Source organism: Mobula birostris, chromosome 5 (genome assembly GCF_030028105.1).
Source record: "Mobula birostris isolate sMobBir1 chromosome 5, sMobBir1.hap1, whole genome shotgun sequence".
NCBI lineage: Eukaryota > Metazoa > Chordata > Chondrichthyes > Myliobatiformes > Myliobatidae > Mobula > Mobula birostris.
Genome location: NC_092374.1, coordinates 38,310,264 through 38,332,224, shown reverse-complemented (window position 1 = coordinate 38,332,224; position 21,961 = coordinate 38,310,264). Strand labels below are relative to the sequence as shown.

At 44.2% G+C, this 21,961-nt stretch overlaps 1 long non-coding RNA gene across 1 annotated transcript; it reads right to left on the bottom strand.

Annotated features, from left to right (window-relative positions):
- Nucleotides 1-6,174: 6,174 nt before the first annotated feature.
- LOC140197236 (uncharacterized) lies at nt 6,175-21,559 on the bottom strand. The gene is made up of 4 exons (XR_011885885.1): nt 21,512-21,559; nt 20,276-20,435; nt 10,916-11,016; nt 6,175-6,701 (listed from the first exon to the last, which is right to left on the bottom strand). It is a non-coding gene; the product is annotated as an uncharacterized lncRNA (long non-coding RNA).
- Nucleotides 21,560-21,961: the final 402 nt, after the last annotated feature.

The following is a 21,961-nucleotide window of genomic DNA, read 5'->3' as shown; positions in this document are numbered from 1 at the left end:
GAAGAAGCGGTCCCCCAATCTGCGTCGGGTTTCACCGATGTACAGGAGGCTGCACCGGGAGCACCAAATGCAATGGATGACCCCAACAGACTCAGAAGTGAAGTGTTGCCTCACTTGGAAGGACTGTTTGGGGCCCTGAATGGTGGCAAGAGAGGAGGTGTAAGGACAGGTGTAGCACTTGTGCTTACAGGGATAAGTGCCAGGTGGGAGATCCGTGGGGAGGAACCGATCCCTGCGGGAAGTGGAGGGGGGTGGAGAGGGAAAGATGTGCTTAGTGGTGGGGTCCTATTGAAGGTAGCGGAAGTTGCGGAGGATAATGTGCTGGATCTGGAGGCTAGTGGGGTGGTAGGTGAGGACAAGGGGAACTCTGTCCCTGTTGTGGTGACGGGAGGATGGGGTGAGGGCCGAAGTGCGGGAAATGGAGGAGATGCGGGTGAGGGCATCACTGATGATGGCAGAAGAGAAACCACGATCCTTAAAGAAAGAGGACATTTGAGGTGTCCTGGAATGGAAAACCTCATCATCGGAGCAGATGCGGTGGAGACGGAGGAACTGGGAATAGGGAATGGCATTTTTGCATGTGGCGGGGTGGGAAGAGGTATAGTTGAGGTAGTTATGAGAGTCAGTGGGCTTGTGGAATATGTCAGTGGACAGTTTGTCTCCAGAGATGGAGACCGAGAGATCGAGAAAGGGGAGAGAAGTGCCCGAGATAGACCAAGTGAATTTGAGGGCTGGGTGGAAGTTAGAAGTAAAGTCGATGAAATTGACGAGCTCAGCATGGGTGCAGGAAGCAGCACCAGTGTAGTCGTCAATGTACCGAAGGAAAAGTTGGAGAGCAGTACCAGAATAGGTTTGGAGCACAGACTGTTCCACATAACCAACGAAGAGGCAGGCATAGCTGGGGCCCATGCGAGTTCCCATAGCTACATTCTTAGTCTGAAGAAAGTGGGAAGAGCCAAAAGAGAAGTTATTTAGTGTGAGTACCAGTTCTGCCAACCGGAGGAGGGTAGTGGTGGTGGGGAACTGGTGAGGTCTGTTATCCAGAAAGTAGCGGAGGGCTTTAAGGCCTTCTTCATGGGGAATGGAGGTGTATAGGGATTGGACATCCATAGTGAAAATGAAGCAGTTGGGACCGGGGAACTGGAAGTTATTGAAGAGGTGGAGGGCATGGGATGTATCCCGGATGTAGGTGGGGAGAGACTGAACTATGGGTGACAAAATGGAGTCCAGGTAAGCAGATACAAGTTCGGTGGGGCAGGAGCAGGCAGAAACTATGGGTCTGCCGGGACAGTCAGGCTTGTGGATCTTGGGGAGGAGGTAAAACCGAGCAGTACGCGGTGTGGGAATTATGAGTTTTGTGGCTGAGGATGGAAGGTCTCCGGAGTTGATAAGGGCAGTGATGGTACGGGAGACAATGGTTTGATGGTTTTTGGTATGGTCCTGTTCCACCAAAGAGGAGGTGTCAGAGAGCTGCCGTTTGGCCTCAGTGAGGTAGAGGTCCGTCCGCCAGACTACTACAGCACCACCTTTGTCAGCAGGTTTGATGGTGAGGTTGGGATTAGTGCGGAGAGAGTGGAGGGAGTGAGATTGGAACAGGAGAGAGGAGTGGTGAAGTTGAGACGGTTGATGTCTCAGAGACAGTTGGAGATAAAAAGATCCAGTGCAGGTAGAAGTCCTGGACGGCGTGTCCAGGAGGAGGAGGAGGGTTGAAGACAGGAGAAGGGGTCATCAGTAGGGGGAGGGGAATCCTTGCCAAAGAAGTAGGCTTGGAGACATAGGCGATGGAAGAAGAGTTCAGAGTCATGGCGGGCACGGAACTCACTGCGGTGTGGATGGAGGGGGACAAAAGTGAGGCCCTTGCTAAGGACAGAACGTTCTCCCTCAGAAAGGGGAAGGTCAGAGGGGATGGTGAAGACATGGCAAGGGTTGGGGAAACCCGACGCAGATTGGGGGACCGCTTCGTCGAGCACCTCCGCTCCGTCCGCCAAAACAGACAGGATCTCCCAGTAGCCACCCACTTCAATTCTGCTTCCCACTCCCATTCAGATATGTCCATACATGGCCTCCTCTACTGCCATGATGAGGCTAAACTCAGGTTGGAGGAGCAACACCTCATATACCGTCTAGGTAGTCTCTCGCCCCTTGGAATGAACACGGAATTCTCCAACTTCCGGTAATTCCCTCCTCCTCCCTTCCCCTATCCCTATGTCACTCTGTCCCCTCCCCCAGCTGCCTACCACCTCCCTCTTGGTTCCGCCTCCTACTACCCATTGTGTTTTCCCCTATTCTTTCTTCACCTTTCCTGCCTATCACCTCCCTACTTCCCTTCCCCCACCCCTTTATCTTCCCTCTTACTGGTTTTTCACCTGGAACCTACCAGCCTTCTCCTTCCCACCCTCCCCCCACCTTCTTTATAGGGCCTCTGCCCTTTCCCTCTTCAGTCCTGACGAAGGGTTCTGGCCTGAAACGTCGACCAATCTTTTCCATGGATGCTTCCCGACCTGCTGAGTTCCTCCAGCGTGTTGTGAGTGTTGCTTTGACCCCAGCATCTGCAGATTATTTTGTGTTTAATGCAGAAAGCATCTCCCATAAACTATACACATAATAACAGCAAACTTTTCACGTGTCCAATGCCAAAGTAGAACCTTTTTACAAATGCAGATATAAAACACAAGGGATTCTGCTGTTGCTGGAAATGTAGACACACACACACAAGATGCTGAAGGAACTCTGTAGTTCAGGCAGCAACTGAGCAGAGGAGTACACAGTCTATGCATGCTGAAGGGGCTCGGCCTAAATGTTGTCCATTTATTCCTCTCTACATTTGCTGCCTGGTCTGTTGATTTCCAAAAGTATTTTGCAGAAATAAACCAACTTTTTTTTCAATCAACCAGTTTCCAAATGTTTCTGATCTTTCACTTGTAGCCACATCCTGCTGGTCTGATTCCTCATCCTCCTCCTTGTAAACTCTAGGCCCCATCTCTTTCTGGAGCCCCATAGCCCTGACTCAGGCTGGCAACTCTTTGGTTTCTGACTCTGCTCCATCAAAGATTTACTCACTAGTCTGCTGTCAGACCTTAGAGGTGCATTGCAACCACCCAGCTGTCTGAGGCACAGTCCTTTGAAATTAGTGAAAATGACCCAAAACATTGAAAAGAGCAGGGAAGAAGGAGTTTAACCACCTTAGTCCAGAGCCCTGGGAATGTCAAAACCACAGTGAGCTCATCATGCTATTCAGCCTGGAAAAAATCATGCAGGGAATTCATCAGGTGTATAAGATGATGAGAGTAATTGGTTGTGTGGATAGTCACAGGCTGTTTCCCAGGACGGAAATGGCTAACACGAGGTGGCATGGTTCTAAAGTGCTTGGAAGTCGTTGCATGGGAGATGTCAGAGGTAAGTTTTTTTACCTAGAGAGTGGTGGGTGTGCAGAATGCACTGCCGGTGATGATGGTAGAGGCGAATACAATAGGGTATGCTAAGAGATTCTTAGATTGGCACATGGAGCTAAAAAATAGAGGGCTATGCGGCAGGGTAATTCTAGGCAGGTTCTAGAGTGGGTTACATGGTTGGCACAACATCATGGGCTGAAGGGCATGTAATGTGTTGTAGATAGACTGACATAGACCTGGCTGGTGGCGTAGTGGCATCAGCGCTGTACTGCGGGGCGGGAGGTCCCCAGTTCAAATCCAACCGGCTCCCCTGGTTAGGAGCTGGTGATCTCTTTTTTTAAAAAAAAACAAACTCAGCCAGCAGAAGGCAATGGCAAACCACTGCTGTAACTTGCCTCGTACACAATTTCCCACTACATCAATAAAAGAGTGAGGTAGTTACTCTGCCCTTCATAATTTAAACCACTTTTGTGAGGTCACTGCTCACTCTCCTACATTCCAGGGAGTAAATGGAGATTGGAACAAGAAGGAGCAATGCATTGATGCTGAAGAAGCCAACAGAATTGGAAAAAAAACAAGAGTTCAGTTGAAGAAGATTGGAGAAGTCAAAGGAACATTTCATGTAAATGAGGATAGGAAAAGACAAAGAAGGAAAGGACCTTACAGAAGCAGAAGACATCAAAAGGAGTTGGCAGGACCACACAGAAGAATTGCAGAACCATCCCAACAGTGAAGACTCCTTCGTCAATCTAGAGCCGGACATTCTGGAAAGTGAATTCGAATGGGCGATAGAAAACATTGCCAATAATAAGGCTGCAGGATGTGACAGGAGTCCAGTTGAATTGTTTAAAACTTTAAAAGATGATGCTGTAAACATGATGCATGCAACTTTCCAGCAGATCTGGAAAAAAATAACCTGCTCCGTGTGTGCCAAGAGACTCATTCAGTTAACCCACCTTGTGATGCTCCAGTGAGTTCACAATAAGTGGAGGCCACATTTCTGTTCAGAGTGAGCATTCACCACTGGCCTTGCAAAAGAGAAAACATCTGTTTCTCTCACCGGCTGTTGGAGGCATTTCCCACATCAGGATGTATGAAATACTGACAGAAATTCTGTCTGTTCCCTGGACTGTAACATTGCCCGCTGCTGTATTCCTGTCTGAGATTCGCCCATACCCATCTTATTCAGGAGCTCCTGTCTATCCAGATAAGTATATATACCATCTCTAACAATACTTTCCATTAACTTACCCACCACTGACATCAAACTTACAGGCCGGTAATTGCTAGGTTTACTCTTGGAATCCTTTTTAGACAATGGAACAACATGAGCAATAGGCCAATCCTCTGGCACTATCCACGTTTCTAATGACATTTGAAATATTTCTGTCAGAGCCGCTGCTATTTCTACACTAACTTCCCTGAAGGTCCAAGGGAATATCCTGTCAGGACCCGGAGACTTATCCACTTTTATATTCCTTAATAGTGCCAGTACTTCCTCTTCTTTAATCATCATAGTTTCCATAACTTCCCTAATTGTTTCCCTTACCTCACACAATTCAATATCCTTCTCCTTAGTGAATACGAGGGGATCTTAGACTGAAGCAAGGAGCAGTTAAAGATGTCAGCAAACACTCCAGCTAGATTGCTTGCACAGGCCCGGAGAACCCATCCCGGGATGCCATCTGGACCCATCGCCTTCCTTGGATTTATCTTTAGGAAGGCCCTTCTAACGTCCTCCTTGATGACAGTGAATCTCGATGCCACCAGATCCGGTTCATCCGGAGGGAGCGGGACGCTCCTCTTCTGTTCGAATCTTGCGTAGAATACGTTAAGTTCGTCAGGATGAGAAGCGCCACAGTTATTGATATTTGCAGCCTTTTCTTTGTGCTCAGTGATCTCATTTAGACCCTGCCATAGTCTACTGGCATCCCTCTGGTTAGCCTGGGCTTCCAACTTGGCTCGATATTGCCTCTTGGTGTCCCTAATGGCTTTTCAGAGTTCATGCCTGGATTCCGTGTAGCGACTGGATTCCATGTAGCGACTGGTATCCCCGGACCTAAAAGCCGAAGCTCAGCCTTTAAAAGGGACTTGACCTCATAATTCATCCCAGGTTTCCGGTTAGGGAATACCCGGATGGTCTTGCGAGACACACAGTCCTCCGTGCATTTCCAAATAAAGTCTGTGACAGCTGAGGCATACTCATCGAGCTTAGCTGCTGAGTCCTTGAATACTAACCAGTCCACCGATTCAAAGCAGTCATGGAGGACCTTATCTGTTTCCTCCATCCAACGCAACACTACTTTTGACACCATGACCTCCCACTTCAGTTTCTGTAAGCTGGGAGGAGGAGTACAGCCTAATGGTCCAATTTTCCGAAGTGAGGTCGTGGGACGGAACGGTAGAGTGTCAAGGAAGTGAAGTTTGTTCAGTTAAAATTACGACTGAGAAGTGGGCACAATTACAAACTGTTCTAAAAGGTATCTCATTGGTATTTTCCAAATTCCCTCTCTTGAGATCAAGCACACAACCTGATTTTCATAATGTACCTCCACCCATCCTGCTCATGGACTGTTTGTCCCACTCCCATCCAGGGTAGACTACGTAGCATCCTCGCCAGGACCACCAGCCTCTTGGACAGCTACTTCTCCCAAGCAGTAAGGCTGATAAATATCTCTACCCACTAACCCACCCTTCCACACCACCTAACACCTCTATTCTATAATTTCCTGTCTGTCATCTTATATGCAGGCATCCTATGCCGAGCGTCACTTTATGCACATACAATCAATCCGTGCACAGTATATAAGCTGTGGATATATGTTTTTACTGTTGTGTTTTTGTGTTGCATTGGACTAATAATTATTTTGATCTCATTTACATTTGTCTGCTGGAAATGGAATTAGACAACCTTGAATCTTGAGTAAACATTTCAGCAGGCTCCCACGTCACATTTCTGTCTCTCAGCGTTACTGTGGCACAGCACCACCTGGTGACAATGGAGTCCACAAATCGGGGGGCCCTGTTCTTGTGGCAAATCAGTTTGTCCACAAAAGGGAGAGGTTTACAGCGATGAGGAGGGGTGTAGCGGGCTGGAAGCCAACTGCAAGTGGATGAAGTGCCAGACCTGCCCCAAACCACTCTCCTCACCGATAGTCAGCGTCCCAAACACTCCTTCCATATGAGGCAATGCTTCAACGTCGTGCCTGTTGGAGTCATCTACTGTTTCCAGTTTTCCAGGTGTGGCCTCCTCGACATTAGTGAGATCCGATGTAGTGTCTGCATTCTGCAGTCTGTCTTGATGGGATTCTGCAGATATAGGAGATGCAGAGTAACATACACAAAATGTTGCAGGAAGTCAGGAGGTCAGGTAGCTTCTATAGAGGGGGATAAAGCAAAACAGAGATTTCCTACCGAGACCTTCCATCGGGGCTGGAAGTGGGGAGAAGCCGGAATAAGTTAGTGCGGGGAGTGGAAAGAGTCCAAGCTGGTGTAAGAGTGGAAGCCAGATTAGAGTGAAGGTGAGTGGGTGGGGGAGGAGGGAGATGAAGTGTGAGACGCTGTGAGGTGGTAGGTGGAAAATACAAAGGACTGAAAAGGAGGAATCAGATCAGATAGTGAGGGGATCATGAGGAAAAAAGGAAGTAAAAGAGGAGCCAGAGGGAGACGATCCGCAGTGGAGGAGAGAGAAGTGGAGAGACAGAATGGAGGAGACGGGCGTGTGGGTCGATGAAAAGAAAAGGTGGAGGTAGAAGTTAAAGATAACGATGTTCATGCCATCGAGTTGTAAACTACACGGATGTAATATGAGTTGTTGCTCCTCCAACCTGAGAGTGCACTCACCGTGTTAGTTATACATGAACCAGAACAGAGAGTGGATTAATAATTTTCCCCTGACATTCCTATAAAATCAAACCTCTCTCACAGTAAAGCGATGTCCTCTGGTTGTTGATTCCACAAAAGTGGGGAAAAGGACACTGCACATTCCCCGTTTCTGTACATTCAGAGTTTGGAACACCTGCGTAATGTCACCCTCAATCTCCTGCACTTCAAGGTGTGAAGTCCCAACCTGCCCAACCTCTCTCCAGAACTCAGTGCCTTGAGTACCGGCACCATTCCCGTAAATCTCCACTACACTCATTCCAGCTTAACGTTCTCTCTCCTACAGCAGAATGACCAAAACTGAATATAATAATCGAGGCACAGATACCCTAACAATACCCTAACCCTAATGCAACCTCACTAGCCTCTTCTTCAGGCCATGAGATATGAGACAGGGGCTGCTCAGCCAATCAAGTTTGTTCCACCATTCCTTCATGTGCAATTATCTCTCTCAACTCCATTCTCCTGCCTTCTCCCCATAACCTTTGAACATCCATTTAAAATACACTCAATGACTTGGCCTCTACTCCATCCGTGGCAATGAATTCCAAGGATTTACCACTCCCTAACTACAGAAATTCCTCCTCATCTCTGCTTTCAGTGGATGCCCTATACTGAGGCCGTGGCCTCTGGTCCCAGACTCACACTGTATCGGGTGCATCTCCTTCATAGCCACTCTGTCAAGGCCTTTCAATATTTAATAGGTTTCAATGAGATCCCCTCTCTCTTTTCTGGACCAGCGAGTACAGGGGGAAAGCCATCTAACGCTTCTCATACATTAACCCTTTCATTCCTGGAATCATTCTCGTGAACCTTCTCTGGACCTGCTCCAATACGAGCACATCTGTTTCTCAGATAACAGGTCAGAAACTGCTCACTATGTCCAAGAGCGATCTGACTAGTGCATTATAAAGCTACAGTGTCACATCTTTACTCTTATATGCCAACATTACAATTGTCATCCTTAATCAACTCAATCTGCAAGCAAAGCTTTAGGGAGTCCTGCTCAAGGACTCCCAAGTACCTATGCACTTCTGATTTTTGAATTTTCTCCCATTTAAATTTTTTTTCTACGCCCTTATTCCTTATAGCGAATGGACATGACCATACACGTGAATACACTGTATTTCATCTGCTACTTCGTTGCCTGTTTCCAAATCTATCAAAGTCCTTCTGCAGACTCCGGCTTTGATTAAAACTACCTGTCCCATACATACCTTTGAATCAACTGTAAAGTTCGCCATCAAGGTATCAATTCCGTCATCCATATCATTCAGATTTAACATGAAAAGATGCAGTCTCAATACTGACCCCTACGGAACACCATTAGGTACCAACAGCAAATCAGAGTTCACTCAACCTATACTCATACGGCATGCTCCCCAGTCCAGGCAAAATCCTTGTAAATCTCCTTGGCACCGTTTTTATGGTTCCCACATCCTTCTTATAGTGAGGTGACCAGAACTGAGCATAGTACTCCAAGTGGGGTCTGACCAGGGTCCTATAAAGCTGCAACATTACCTCTGGGCTCTTAAACTCAATCCAATGATTGATGAAGCCCAATGCACTATATGCCTTCTTAATGTCAGTCAACCTGCCAGAGCAAGTGGCAGGGATGATTTCATCCTTTAAGAGAAGTTTGCTTAGGTCCATGGATGAGAAGAATATGGAAGGCTACGGTCCAGGTGGAAGTTTTTGGAACTCATCAGATTAATGATTTGGCACAGACTAGATTGGCCGAATGGCATTTTCCTGTGCTGTAGTGTTCTCTGACTCTAATGCCTTCACAATCTCTTCAACTACCTCTTTCTGAACCCTGGGGTATTGACCTTCTGGTCCAGGAGTCTTATCTACTTTCAGGCCTGTCAGCTTCCAAAACACCTTCTCTCTTTGGTAAAAGTATTTATCCTCATTTCTGCCCCAGATACTCCTGAATATTATGCACTTATGTAATAAATTTAATGACACAATTGTAGTGGGTGACTTCAATCTGCAGCAGGATTGGGAAAGTCAGATTGGTGTGAGATCACAAGAGAGGGAATGTAATGAATGCTTACAAAATGGCTTTTTAGAGCAGCTGATGGTTGAGCCTACTTGGGGAACTGCTATCTTAGATTGGGTGTGTGTAATAACCCAGATCTTATTAGGGAGGTTAATGTAAAGGAACCATTAGAAGGCAGTGATCATACTGTGATTGAATTCTACTGCAATTTGTGAGGGAGAAGCGTAGGGCACATGCATAGTATCGCAATGGAATGCCTTTGTACACCATGGATCTTCTTCCGAGTCTCATTGGAACATACCTACTCAGAACCCCACGCAAATATCCCCTGAACATTTGCCATATTTCTTCTGTACGTTTCCCTGAGAACATCTGTTTCCAATTTATGCTTCCAAGTTCCTGCCGGATAGCCTCATATTTCCCTTTACTCCAATTAAACATTTCTCTAACTTCTCTGTTCCTATCCCTCTCCAATGCTATCATAAAGGAGATAGAATTGTGATCACTATCTCCAAAATGCTCTCCCACTGAGAGACTTGATACCTGTCCAGGTTCATTTCCCAATACCAGATCAAGTACAGCCTCTTCTTTTGTAGGCCTATCTACATATTGTGTCAAGAAACCTTCCTGAACACACCTAACAAATTCTACCCCATCTAAACCCCTCACTCTATGGAGATACCAATCAGTATTTGGGAAATTAAAATGTCCCACCTATTATTATTAACCCTATTATTATTGCTCCTTTCCAGAATCTGTCTCCCTATCTGCTCCTTGATGTCCCTGTTACTATTGGGTGGTCTATAAAAAGCACCCAGTAGAGTGATTGACCCCTTCCTATTCCTAACTTCCACCCACAGAGTCTCCATAGATGCTCTTCATTGAATACTGCTGGGCATTCAATGCTATCATCTCCTCAAAACTAATCAATAAATTTCAAGGCCTAGTCCTCAATACCTTCTCGTGCAACTGAATCCTCGCTTTCCTCACTTGCAGACTTCACTCAGTTTGTATTGGGAACTATAACTCCTCCGCAATCTCCATCAGCATGGGTAGACCACAAGGCTGTGTGCTTATCCTCCTGCTCTACTCACTTTATATTTATGACTGTGAGGCTAAGCCTTATTTAATTTCACCGACACCTCAGTCAGCTGAATCAAAGGTGGTGACAAATCAGCATGTAGGAGAGAGATTGAAAATCTGGCTACAACAACACCTCACTCACTGTCAGCAAGACCAAGGAGATGTCTATTGACTACAGGAGGAGAAAACCAGAGGTCCATGACCCAGTCCTCATCTGGGGATCAGAGGTGGAGAGGGTCAGCAACTCTAAGTTCCTCTGTGTTATCATTTCAGAGGGTGTGTCCTGGATTCACCACATAAGTGGCAGTATGAAGAAAGCATTGGAACATCCCTACTTTGTAAGAATTTTCTGAAAATCCGGCAAACTTCCATAGATGTGCACTGGAGAGTATATTGAGTGGTTGTACTGTACCATGGACTGGTATGGAAATACCAATGCCCTTGAATTTAAAAGTCTGCAAAAAGTAGTGGATACAGCTCAGTCCATCATGGGTAAAGCCCTCCCCACCATTGACCACATCTACAGAGCGCTGTTGCAGGAAAGCAGCATCCATACCTTGCTCTCTTCTTGTTGCTGCCATCAGGAAGAAAGTACAGGAGCCTTAGGACCCACGCCACCAGGTTCAGGAATAGTTATTACTCCTCAGCCATCTGGATCTTAAACCAGAGCGGATAAATATACTCACTTTTACTCGTCCAACATTGAACTGTTCCCACAATCTACAGACTCACTTTCAAGGACTCTGCAGATTATGTTCTCAATATTTATTGTTTAGTTATTTATTATTAATATTTTGTTTTGTTTTTCTTGTTTTGTATTCGCACAGTTTGTTGTTTGTTGGCTGATGTCCATTTTATTGGTGGTGTCTTTCATTGAATCTATTGGGTTTCTTGAATTTACAGTGAATGCCTGCAAGGAAATGAATCTCAGGGTGACATACATGTACTTTAATAAAAGCCCAAAGGTCAATAAGAAGTCCAGAAGCTGAAGCTCAATGGCCGAAGCCCTGGGTCTACGAGTCTTTAGTCCTCTAGGGAAGTCAGAGGCTCATTGTCTGCAAGTCTGCGGGAAGCCTGGAGTCCTGTCCTGGGGTTGGAGGGCTGTCTGTGTGGGTGAAAGGGAGAGAGGAATGGGGCTTGTTTTGCTGTTGTCATTTTATTGCTTGTTGTGTTCTGCCAAGCATTGTGGGCATGCTATGTAGGTGCGGGAATGTATAGGGGCTGCGCCCGGCATATCCTTAGGTCGTGCTGGTTGTTAACACAAACGATGCATTTTACTCTATGTTTTGATGTACATGTGATAAATAAATTGATCTGAATCCGAATCCTTTTAGTGCTGCAGAGGCTCAAGAGTTAAATGGAAGGTACATTTTATGTGGAGATGGTATACACATTTCTGCAGGGTCTGAAATCTTTGTCACAGTGACTAGTGTATTAACTTGGAACCAGACTGACTGGATGAGTGCTCCACTCCCACATTTCTGCAAACACTCCCCTCTGTAAAATACTCCTGACAATAGCTTTCCTGGCACTTGGCCCTCTGTTATGTGATAAACTGTATTGGAGATTGCACAAAACAACTTGGAATCACAAATTGCTAATACAAATTGAGAATGCAGACACCATCAAATTGAGGTTATATGTGACACAAGGGAAAATCGGGGAAAATACATTGATAAACTAATAGCAATAATTCCTGGGAAACCCACTTATACCTGTTACGTACCCTGTAACTGGGTTGCCAAACCAGCAGAAATGGACCACTTAGTTGGAGTCTGGATTACTGGAACTAAGAAAGTTTTATTAAAGAAATAAGTAACACAGTACTCTAATCATAAGGATGTAAATGCAACAGGTTAGCAATGATAAAACACACACGTACACAGAACTAGGATAATAGGAATCAATCAAGCTCTATCGCAGTCTAGGTAAAATGATCTGTTTCAAGTGACGCAGAGTTCAGTTCAGCTGAGTACAGTTCGCACTAATCGCTGTTGTACTGTTGGAGAGAGAGAGAGAGAGAGAGAGAGAATGAGAATGAATATGCAAATTCTGATTCAAACAGACCTTTGATGTTCCCTGCAGTTAGCTTTCGGGCGAGCCCTTTTACTGTCCTCGGAGGTCACCGACTGTGACCCCTCCATTCCGGATACGATCGTTCTTCCGCAGTGAACCCGGCACCCAGGCAAGGGTGGACACACACACTAGGTTCCCGCCGATCGTACCTTTTCACCCTGTGCGTCTATGGTCGGTCCCGCGACCAGACCTCCAAACTGCCACCAACTTGTGGGGGGGAGGGGGCACACCGCACTTCCAGGGTCTCGTTATCTCGTGATCTCGTGGTGTGTGTCTTGCCTTAGCGAACCTGTTCTTTTTATCCCCCGCTGGGGTATCGCCTGTCCATCAAACTTCAAACAGTTCAGGTTCAAAGCAATCGGTCTGTCAATACTCGGACTGGTGTCTCTTTCCGTTACCTCTTTCTCCTCTCTCATTAACATTTTTGAATGCTGCTCTATTGTCTCACTTATCTCTCTCATTAGCATCAATCTTCTGATAACTTGGTTTTTCGTCACACCCCTATCCTTGAAAGGATTTTTACCGGGGTAAAAATTATAGGCATGAATACATTATTAGATACACACAAACATACAGGGTCATCAGCTATTCGGCTAATACAGAGAACTTTAAGTTGTCAACACCTTGACAGACAGTCAGCAATCACCTTTCCGTTCCTTTTATATGTGTTATTTTAATAATCCTCTAAGACCAGGCTCCAACTTAGCAAACTTCATAGTGGCCAAAAACACTAATGAGTTGTGATCAGTGTAACTTCTCAGTGGTTTTCGTCCCGGACAAAGATAACAAGGGTCGTCCCACACCAGCTTAGCATTCTTTGGCAAGAGCAGAGTGGGGGGGGGGGGGGTAATATCCGCAAAGTTTTTGCAAAACTTCCGACAGTACCCCACCATCCCCAAGAACCTTCTCAGGGCTCTCTTGTCTGTCGGGGTGGGGGCTTCAGAGATAGCCTGCACCTTAGCCTGCATCGGTGCCAGCTGCCCCTGTCTTACCACAAAACCCAGATAAGTGATCTTTCCGTGGCTGAATTCACCTTTTGCGAGGTTCACTGTCAGGCTGGCTTCAAACAGCTTTTTAAACAGCTCCTCCCATGTGTCACTCCAGACCACTAAATCACCAGTATACGCTTCTGCGTTCTTTAGCCCTTTTGTCACAGAATTAATCATCCTATAGGGGTGTTGCTCACTAGGCTGACCTGATGTGACAACAACACCATGTCCTGGCTCTTTGCGTCGCCTCGGGACATCCGGACATACGTGTGCGTGCCGTTTAATTAGCTTTATTGGCGGCTCGCTCTGTTCGGGGGTTAAGTGAGAGAGCTCATCAGCAAAGTTAGCCAAAACAATAGAGTTCTCCCATCTGGTCGGCACCATACTTATCTTTTCGAAATGAGTTTTCCCCTTATCAGGTGGCACCCTAGCCTCATTAATATTCGTGATAACACCGACTAGGTCTGTTGGCCTATCGTGGCAAGCTGTTAGCATATCAAAAGCCTGTAACTGTGTTAGCTCACGTCTACAATAGTCAATAGCATCCTTCCTCCTGTGCGGCCAGTAAAACTCTTTCATGATTCTATCGACTGTCTTCCTCCCCCCAAAATGTCCACCGAGGGGTATCTTGTGGGCCAGGTTAAAAATCTCACCCCATAAATTTTTGACACTATCACCCCCCATTCCTCATCTGCAGGCACGGTACTTGGTCTTCATTTCCTCCTTAGTACTCCCTCCTTCACATAATAGCCCACTGGCTCCCTTTTTAATTCTGCTTCAAAGAGAGCTGTCTCCGCCAAAACCATCAGCTCCTCGTCTCGCTCCTGTGCCTGTACAAATTCCTTCCTTGCTAATGATAAGTCTACCTTAACTTCCGTTGCACTACACTGCTTCTCACTTTCTAACCCCTCCTGGTACAAGGCTGGTTAAAAACGTCTCAGCTAAATCTATATTCACTTCGGCAGCCTTTCTGGGCATGCGCCAAGTCACTGCGCAAACGGGATAAGCCTGTGAGTCCATGGGCGGGGCCTCAATGCTGGCAGGCTGGCTTGTCAGTTTTACTGCTGAAAACACATTTCCGCCGGCGAGGTCATTACCGAGTAAGACCTCCATGTCTTCCATCGGTAGTTCGGGCCTCACCCCGATCGTGACTGGTCCGGAGACCAAGTCGCATTTTAGGTGTATCTGGTGCAAAGGTACCGCTTCAGTCCCTTTCCCAATGCCTTTTATCACCCTGACCTCCCAAGTCTGGGTCTATGAACTAAAGTCTAACACGCTCTTTAATATCAATGACTGACAAGCTCCAGTGTCTCTCCAGATCCGTACTGGAACTGGGTTTAACCCCTCCTTCACCGACACCAATCCGGCTGAGATAAACCTCTCGCACCCTTCCTGAACTTTATCAGACCTCTTCTCCCCTAGCGGTTTGTTTACCAGCTCAATACAGCCAATCGGAACAGTCGTTTTTCCTTTCCCCGTCTCCTTCTTTGGGGCAAAGCACCTGGACGCAAAGTGTCCGGCTTCCCCACAATTATAGCATACAACCCCAGAAGACTACCTACCAAACTGCTCCCGGTCTTCCTTATCCTTCTCACTAGTCCCCTGCTTACTTTCTGACTTTTCTGGCAGACTCTCCCCGCCCTCTTGACTACCCTTGTGGTAGCTTTTACTCGGGATAATCTTCGTTTTATGTGTCAACGCGTACTCATCCGCTAACTTAGCAGTTGCGGCTAAGGTGTCTGCCTCTTTCTCATCTAGGTAGGGTCTCATACATTCAGGGACACACCTTTAAACTGCTCAATCAGTATTAGCTGTAGCAGTCTGTCATAATCCCCACTGACCCCTTTCGAGATGCACCAACGCTCACAATACATCTGCATCTCATAGGCAAACTCTAAATACGTGCGGCCCCATTGCTTCCTCGCATTCCGGAACCTCTGCCGGTATGCGTCCGGGACCAACTCATAAATCCTGAGTATCGCCTCTTTCACACATCATACCTCTGGGCATCTTCTGCGGACAAGGCCGAGTAAGCTTGTTGAGCCTTCCCTTTAAGTACGCTCTGAAGCAAAACAGCCCACTTATCCCTCGGCCAGTCCTGACTTGCAGCAACTTTTTCAAAATGGAGAAAGTACCGATCAACATCGGCCTCCTCAAATGGGGGAACCAGCCTAACCTCCTGGGTCACCCTGAACCCTCCACCTTGGTTCGGCATGGGACCCTGCGCTAGTGTCATCCTTAACTTCTCCAGCTCAAATTCCCTTTCCCTCTGTTTCTCCCTTTCTTGTCGCTCTAACTGCCTGTCCCTCTCTTCTCGCTCCAACTGTTTTATTCTCTCTTCTCGCTCTAACTGTTTTACCCGGAACTCGTGCTCGAGTCTCAATTTTTCAATCTGCAGCTGTACTGCTTCTCCACCAGGTTTGCCCATAGATACCACCTCCAGCTCCCCTTGGAGAAACACACCTTTAGATACATAATGCTCTATGATAGCTCTGTGCATCTCCACTCTCCTCATTGTCGACTTCCCCTTCAAAAGATTCAACCGTTTGGCCACAGTTGCCAATTCTGATTTCCTGGCATCCTCTAATGCCTCCAAGGTCGGCGCCTTTAGAAATTCCTCAATCTCCATTTCTGCTGTTTGCCCTTTCTTTCTTTTGGGAATTTTAACCCAATCAATTTACCCAGTCCCAAATTTAGCGTTCAAGATCGCGGACGAGAACCCCACTTATGTTACGTACCCCGTAACTGGGTTGCCAAACCAGCAGAAATGGACCACTTAGTTGGAGTCTGGATGACTGGAACTAAGAAAGTTTTATGAAAGAAATAAGTAACACAGTACTCTAATCGTAAGGATATAAATGCAACAGGTCAGCAATGATAAAACACACATGTACACAGAACTAGGATAATAGGAATCAATCAAGCTCTATCGCAGTCTAGGGGTAAAATGATCAGCCTCAAGTGACGCAGAGTTCAGTTCAGCTGAGTACAGTTCGCAGTAATCGCTGTTGTGCCGTTGGAGAGAGAGAGAGCAAATATGCAAATTCTGATTCAAACAGACCTTTGATGCTCCCCGCAGTTAGCTTTCGGGCGAGCCCTTTTACTGTCCTCGGAGGTCACCGACTGTGACCCCTCCATTCCGGATACGATCGTTCTTCCACGGTGAACCCGGCACCCAGGCAAGGGCGGACACACACACCAGGTTCCCGCCGATCATACCTTTACACCCTGTGCGTCTATGGTCGGTCCCGCGACCAGACCTGCAAACTTCCACCAACTTGTGGGGGGGGGGGGGGCACACCGCACTTCCAGGGTCTTGTTATCTCGTGATCTCGTGGTGTGTGTCTTGCCTTCACGAACCTGTTCTTTTTATCCCCCTGCTGGGGTATCACCTGTCCATCAAACTTCAAACAGTTCAGGTTCAAAGCAAACGGTCTGTCAATACTCAGACTGGTGTCTCTTTCCGTTATCTCTTTCTCCTCTCTCATTAACATTTTTGAATGCTGCTCTATTGTCTCACTTATCTCTCTCATTAGCATCAATCTTCTGATAACTTGGTTTTTCGTCACGTACCTCACTACATCATTTGTTTTCTGGTCATGTGCAAGCTTTTATATACAAAAATGTTGTTCTATGTCTCTGAAAGCTGACTGTGAATATTATTTATTTAGCAGAATTTATTGATTGAAATATGAAATGTCACTTAGCAATGCTGTATGTCTTCTACCATCTCCTATGACTCTCTCGTATCCCCTTTTGCCTATCACCTGTCCAGCTCTTGGCTCTATCCCTCCCCCTCCTGTCTTCTCCTATCATTTTGGATCTCCCCCTCCCCCTCCAATTTTCAAATCCCTTACTCACTCTTCCTTCAGTTAGTCCTGATGAAGGGTCTCGGCCTGAAACGTCGACTGCACCTCTTCCTAGAGATGCTGCCTGGCTTGCTGCGTTCACCAGCCACTTTGATGTGTGTTGCTTGAATTTCCAGCATCTGCAGAACTCCTGTTGTTTCCTATTTATAATGTATGCTTTGGATGCACGGTAAAAACTGTGCTCCAAGCACTTCAATATATCTTTGATATACATTTCAGAGAGATAAAAATGCTCTCTCATTTAAGATTTTCTGAATATTTAATGGCCCGGCATTCAAATGTATGCATTTTTTGGAAGTGAGTCACTTTATAATAAAGGAAATGAAACACATTTTTAATCTGTTTGCATCTCTAAATGACTCTCTGGATGTTAATCCTTAACAATCAGGAGAGTGAGCTGGAAGTGAACCATAAGTTGAAATTTGTCAGTAGAGCCTGCTCAACGAAAGTGTTTGATGCTAATGTTGCAATATGTCTATACAGGTAAAAAATTGAAGGTATTTTTACCGTTGCCTGAAATATACTGCAAACTTCCTCTGCTCTATTATTGTTATTCTGATTCTGAAAATTAAATTGAGTCAAGTCTACAGCCAATTTTTCTCCATCCATTAGAATGTTCTATGTGTTTGGAAATGATACTTATGATACTCTGCAAGCAGAAGGAAGCAATGGCTTCCACTTAAATCCAGGGGATACTTGAACTAGATGGATGCCTTTGACATCCCTGGCGGAGTGATTCATATTTCCCTTCAACTGGGCAGTGAGGATTGCTTTCAGAACCTGGTCATTTCCTCTGCATCCTCAGCTCTGATTCTCTTCTTTTCTTTCTTTTTCAATATTCTTATTGATTTCTATATAGAAGAGTACAGAGTCCAAGAGAATACATATTATAAAACAATAGAAAAAATATAATAATACCAGATGCAGTATATTGAATCACATTAATGAACTACTTACTCTATATTCACATAGATTAGATTAATTCGTATATTAGAATATAAACAATTTTATATAAAAAAAAAGATCTACACCCACTACCAAAGTCGAAGCTGTTTGGGAAAAACACCTTATCAGATAATAAAATATGCTATTAACCAACTTCTGTACTTTAATGAGAAGTCAAAGATAATGAAAATAATTTAAAAACGGCCCCCACAAATTTTGAAAATCTTGGTCAGATTCAGAAATTGAGCAATGAATCTTTTCTAAACTTAGGCATGCCATAACATCCCGTCCGTAACCACTGAGCATGATTAGGTGAAACAGTATCCCTCCATTTAAACAAAAGCACCCTCCTAGACATAAGAGAGATAAAAGCCAGAAAGTGCAGATCAGATGTCTTCAGGATGATATCTTTCCTTCCAACAATACCAAATAGGGCATTCAAAGGATTAGGCTTAAAATTTACTTTAAAGAGTACAGAAAAAGTTTGGAATACTTCTTTCCAATATTTTCCAGAACTTGGGCATGTCCAAAACATGAATAAATGAAGCTTCTCCATTGTTACACATATCACAGTAGGGAGATATATCCATATAAAAACGAGATAACTTATCCTTGGTCATATAAGCCCTATGAAACACCTTAAATTGTAGGAGGGAATGACGAGCACATAACGATGAAGTATTAACCAATTTAAAAATTTCATTCCAAGTTTCTTCAGAAATTGAAGTCTGTAAATCTTGTTCCCAAAGATTTTTGATTTTGTCTAAAGGATCATTTCTCATTCCCAACAACATGTCATAAATATTGGATATTGAACCATTATAAAATGATTTCCTATTAAGAATTTCTTCTAATACGTTCTTATCAGGACTATTAGGAAATGTATGTAATTGAGATCGCAGAAAATGTCTAATTTGTAAGTACCGAAAAAATGGGTTTTTGATAAACTATATTTAGTTGACAATTGTTTGAACGAACAAAGACTTCCTCCAACAAACATATCTCAGAAACATGTAAGGCCCAATCCTTCCCATTGTTTAAAAACTACATCAGTCAAAGAAGGCTTAAAAAGATAATTTTAAAAATGGGACTAGAAAGGGAGAGTCTCAATAAACCAAAATGTATTCTAAATTGTATCCAAACCCTCAAAGTATATTTGACTACCATATCTTCAGTTATCATTAGAAATGAATGGATAAATGAAGCTGATATATTAACTGTCATTGGTTTAGAAGAAGAAAGATCTAAAACTGGATCTAACCAGCAATTAAAGTCTCCTGCCATCACCAATGAATACAAACTCAGATCAGGTAAAAATGAAAAAAAAAAGCGCTCAAAGAATCCTGGATCGTCTATATTTGGGGCATAAACATTAGCAAATACCAACAATTTATTCTCTAAATTCCCTGATACTATAACAAATCATCCATTAGTATCAGAAACAACCTTGTGTTGAACAAAGGGAACTGTATTTTCTATAAAAATTGAAACACCTCTCGATTTGGCCTGAAAACTAGAATGAAAGTGGAGTTGTCTCCATCGGCTAAAAAGGTGTGAGTTACCAGAATTGCGTACGTGGATTTCTTGTAAAAAAATAATTGGGTCCTTAAATTTTTTGATATAGGAAAAATCTTATTTCGTTTCAATGAATGATTTAATCCTTTCATGTTAAGACTGTCAATTAATATTATAATCCATTTTATTATTATTTAGAATAAAAGTTAAAAGGATAATCCTTAAGAAGATTAATAAAACTAAATGTAAGGGGTTTCTTTTTTTATGTCACTGCGTAGTCTAATTAAAATGTCTTCTTTGTTATGTTATAATTGAAAGGGCTTCTTTGTTATGTTAACTGCTGGGAAAGTCCTCCTGCTAGCAGTTTGTTTGGACACGTTACTGATAAGAAGGTATTACGAACCAATTGGGATAGTTGTTATGCTTTTGGTGTGTCTGTAAGATATTGTATGTGCGGGGTTTTGGGCAGAAGGAGGGAGAGAGGGAGACAGGGGATGGACCAGGTGCTGTGAATCCACTAACCGGGTAGGACCCCGAGCAGAAGTCCAAGGTCCAGGGTGAGGAGAGGAGACGGAGATGGACTCGTGTGGAGCGTCTGGTCGGCCACCAGTGTTGGTCCCAGGTGGCCGGTCGAGGTGGTCCGAAGGGTCACAGGGTGAAGAAGAAGGGTCCTGAGCTCCAACTGTTTGTGCATGAAGAGGTTGAACTTTGATGAGTGTGGCACCTTTTATTTTCTTTTTATATTTTATTCTCTATTAATTATATAGTTCCAGTAATATCTATAAACTGTAAATCATTTAATCATATCTGGTGTATTGTCTGTTATTTGGGCGGGGTGGGGTACATCACACAGCATCCACACAAACTAATTACCCAGTTTGGCGGGGCCGAGGGCTGTTTCCCTAGATGACAGCGAGCCGAGCGACCCTGAGGTTGGCCGGGGGGCTACATAAACAATGACCTATGAGATAAGGAAACCAAACAACTGGTTTGGCTAAGAATCCCAAGCAGCTTCCAAGAAAAATAACCCAAACACCCTCCCCTTCCCAAAGAGGGAAAGTCGACCAAAGACAGTTGACACCTACAACTAATAGCGACATCCCCCCAAAAATCCTGCTGGCTCAGCTCCAAATAAATTACAAAGTTAGAAATATTCCAACCTAGTCAGAACAACAGATAATAAAGAAACAGTTAATTCTTATATCAAGAACTCTAGAAAAGTAAGTATAATATCAAATAATATGGACACACAGAATATTGACTCATTAAAATCTTATTCTCAAAGGTAAACCTTAAGAAGTTCAAAAAGAAAATTGACTACAAGATTCACCAAAGGCAAAATACACAATTATTCATGTAAGTTTTTGTTAAACAGCTCTAACATGACACTTTTAAACTTAGCAGACAAAGTAATAGCACATTAAAGTCTTATTCTCAAAATAAATCCTTAAAAAGTTCAAAAAGAAAGAGTTAAGTACAAAGTTTAGCAAAGGTAAAATAGACAGTTATTCATGTAACGAATAATAAGCAATCACTTTACTGACTCTAAAAATTCCTGGGCCTGGAGACTCGAACGGAACCATTTCTGCGATCCATCCTGCAGTGTAATTCTGAGCTTCACCAGATACCATAGAAAAGGTTTAAAATCCTTGTTGTAGAACTCTGACATGATGCTTTTAAACTCAGCATGCTCCCTCAAAATCTCTGCTGAGAAATCTTTAACAATTCTAATCTTCTTACCACTAAAATTAATCATACCTTTCTGACGAGATTCATGAATTATACGGTCCTCTGTTTGAAACTCATGAAAAGCGATTATCACTGAATGAGGTTTGCTTGAAAACATTCTGTTCCCGGGTACTCTGTGCGCTTGGTCGATCATTTGTGTCAATTTTAAAATATCAGGAAATAACTGAACCAGAAAGTTTACAAACTATTCCGTAGGACGATCACCTTCAGTTAACTCTTCGAGACCAAGAATTCATACGTTATTCCTTCTACTTCTGTTTTCTAAATCAGTAATCTTCTGTCTTAGTTCGTTGTTAACCTTGGATTGTTTTTCATAATGTCTTTCTTTTCAAATCTTTTTATTGTATATATAGGAAAAATAATGAGTACATCAAAGTAACAACACTTACAATGCCTCAAAAAAAACATTATCTTAAAGATTGAAAACAAAATTTTGTGATAACAAAAAAAACCTACTGA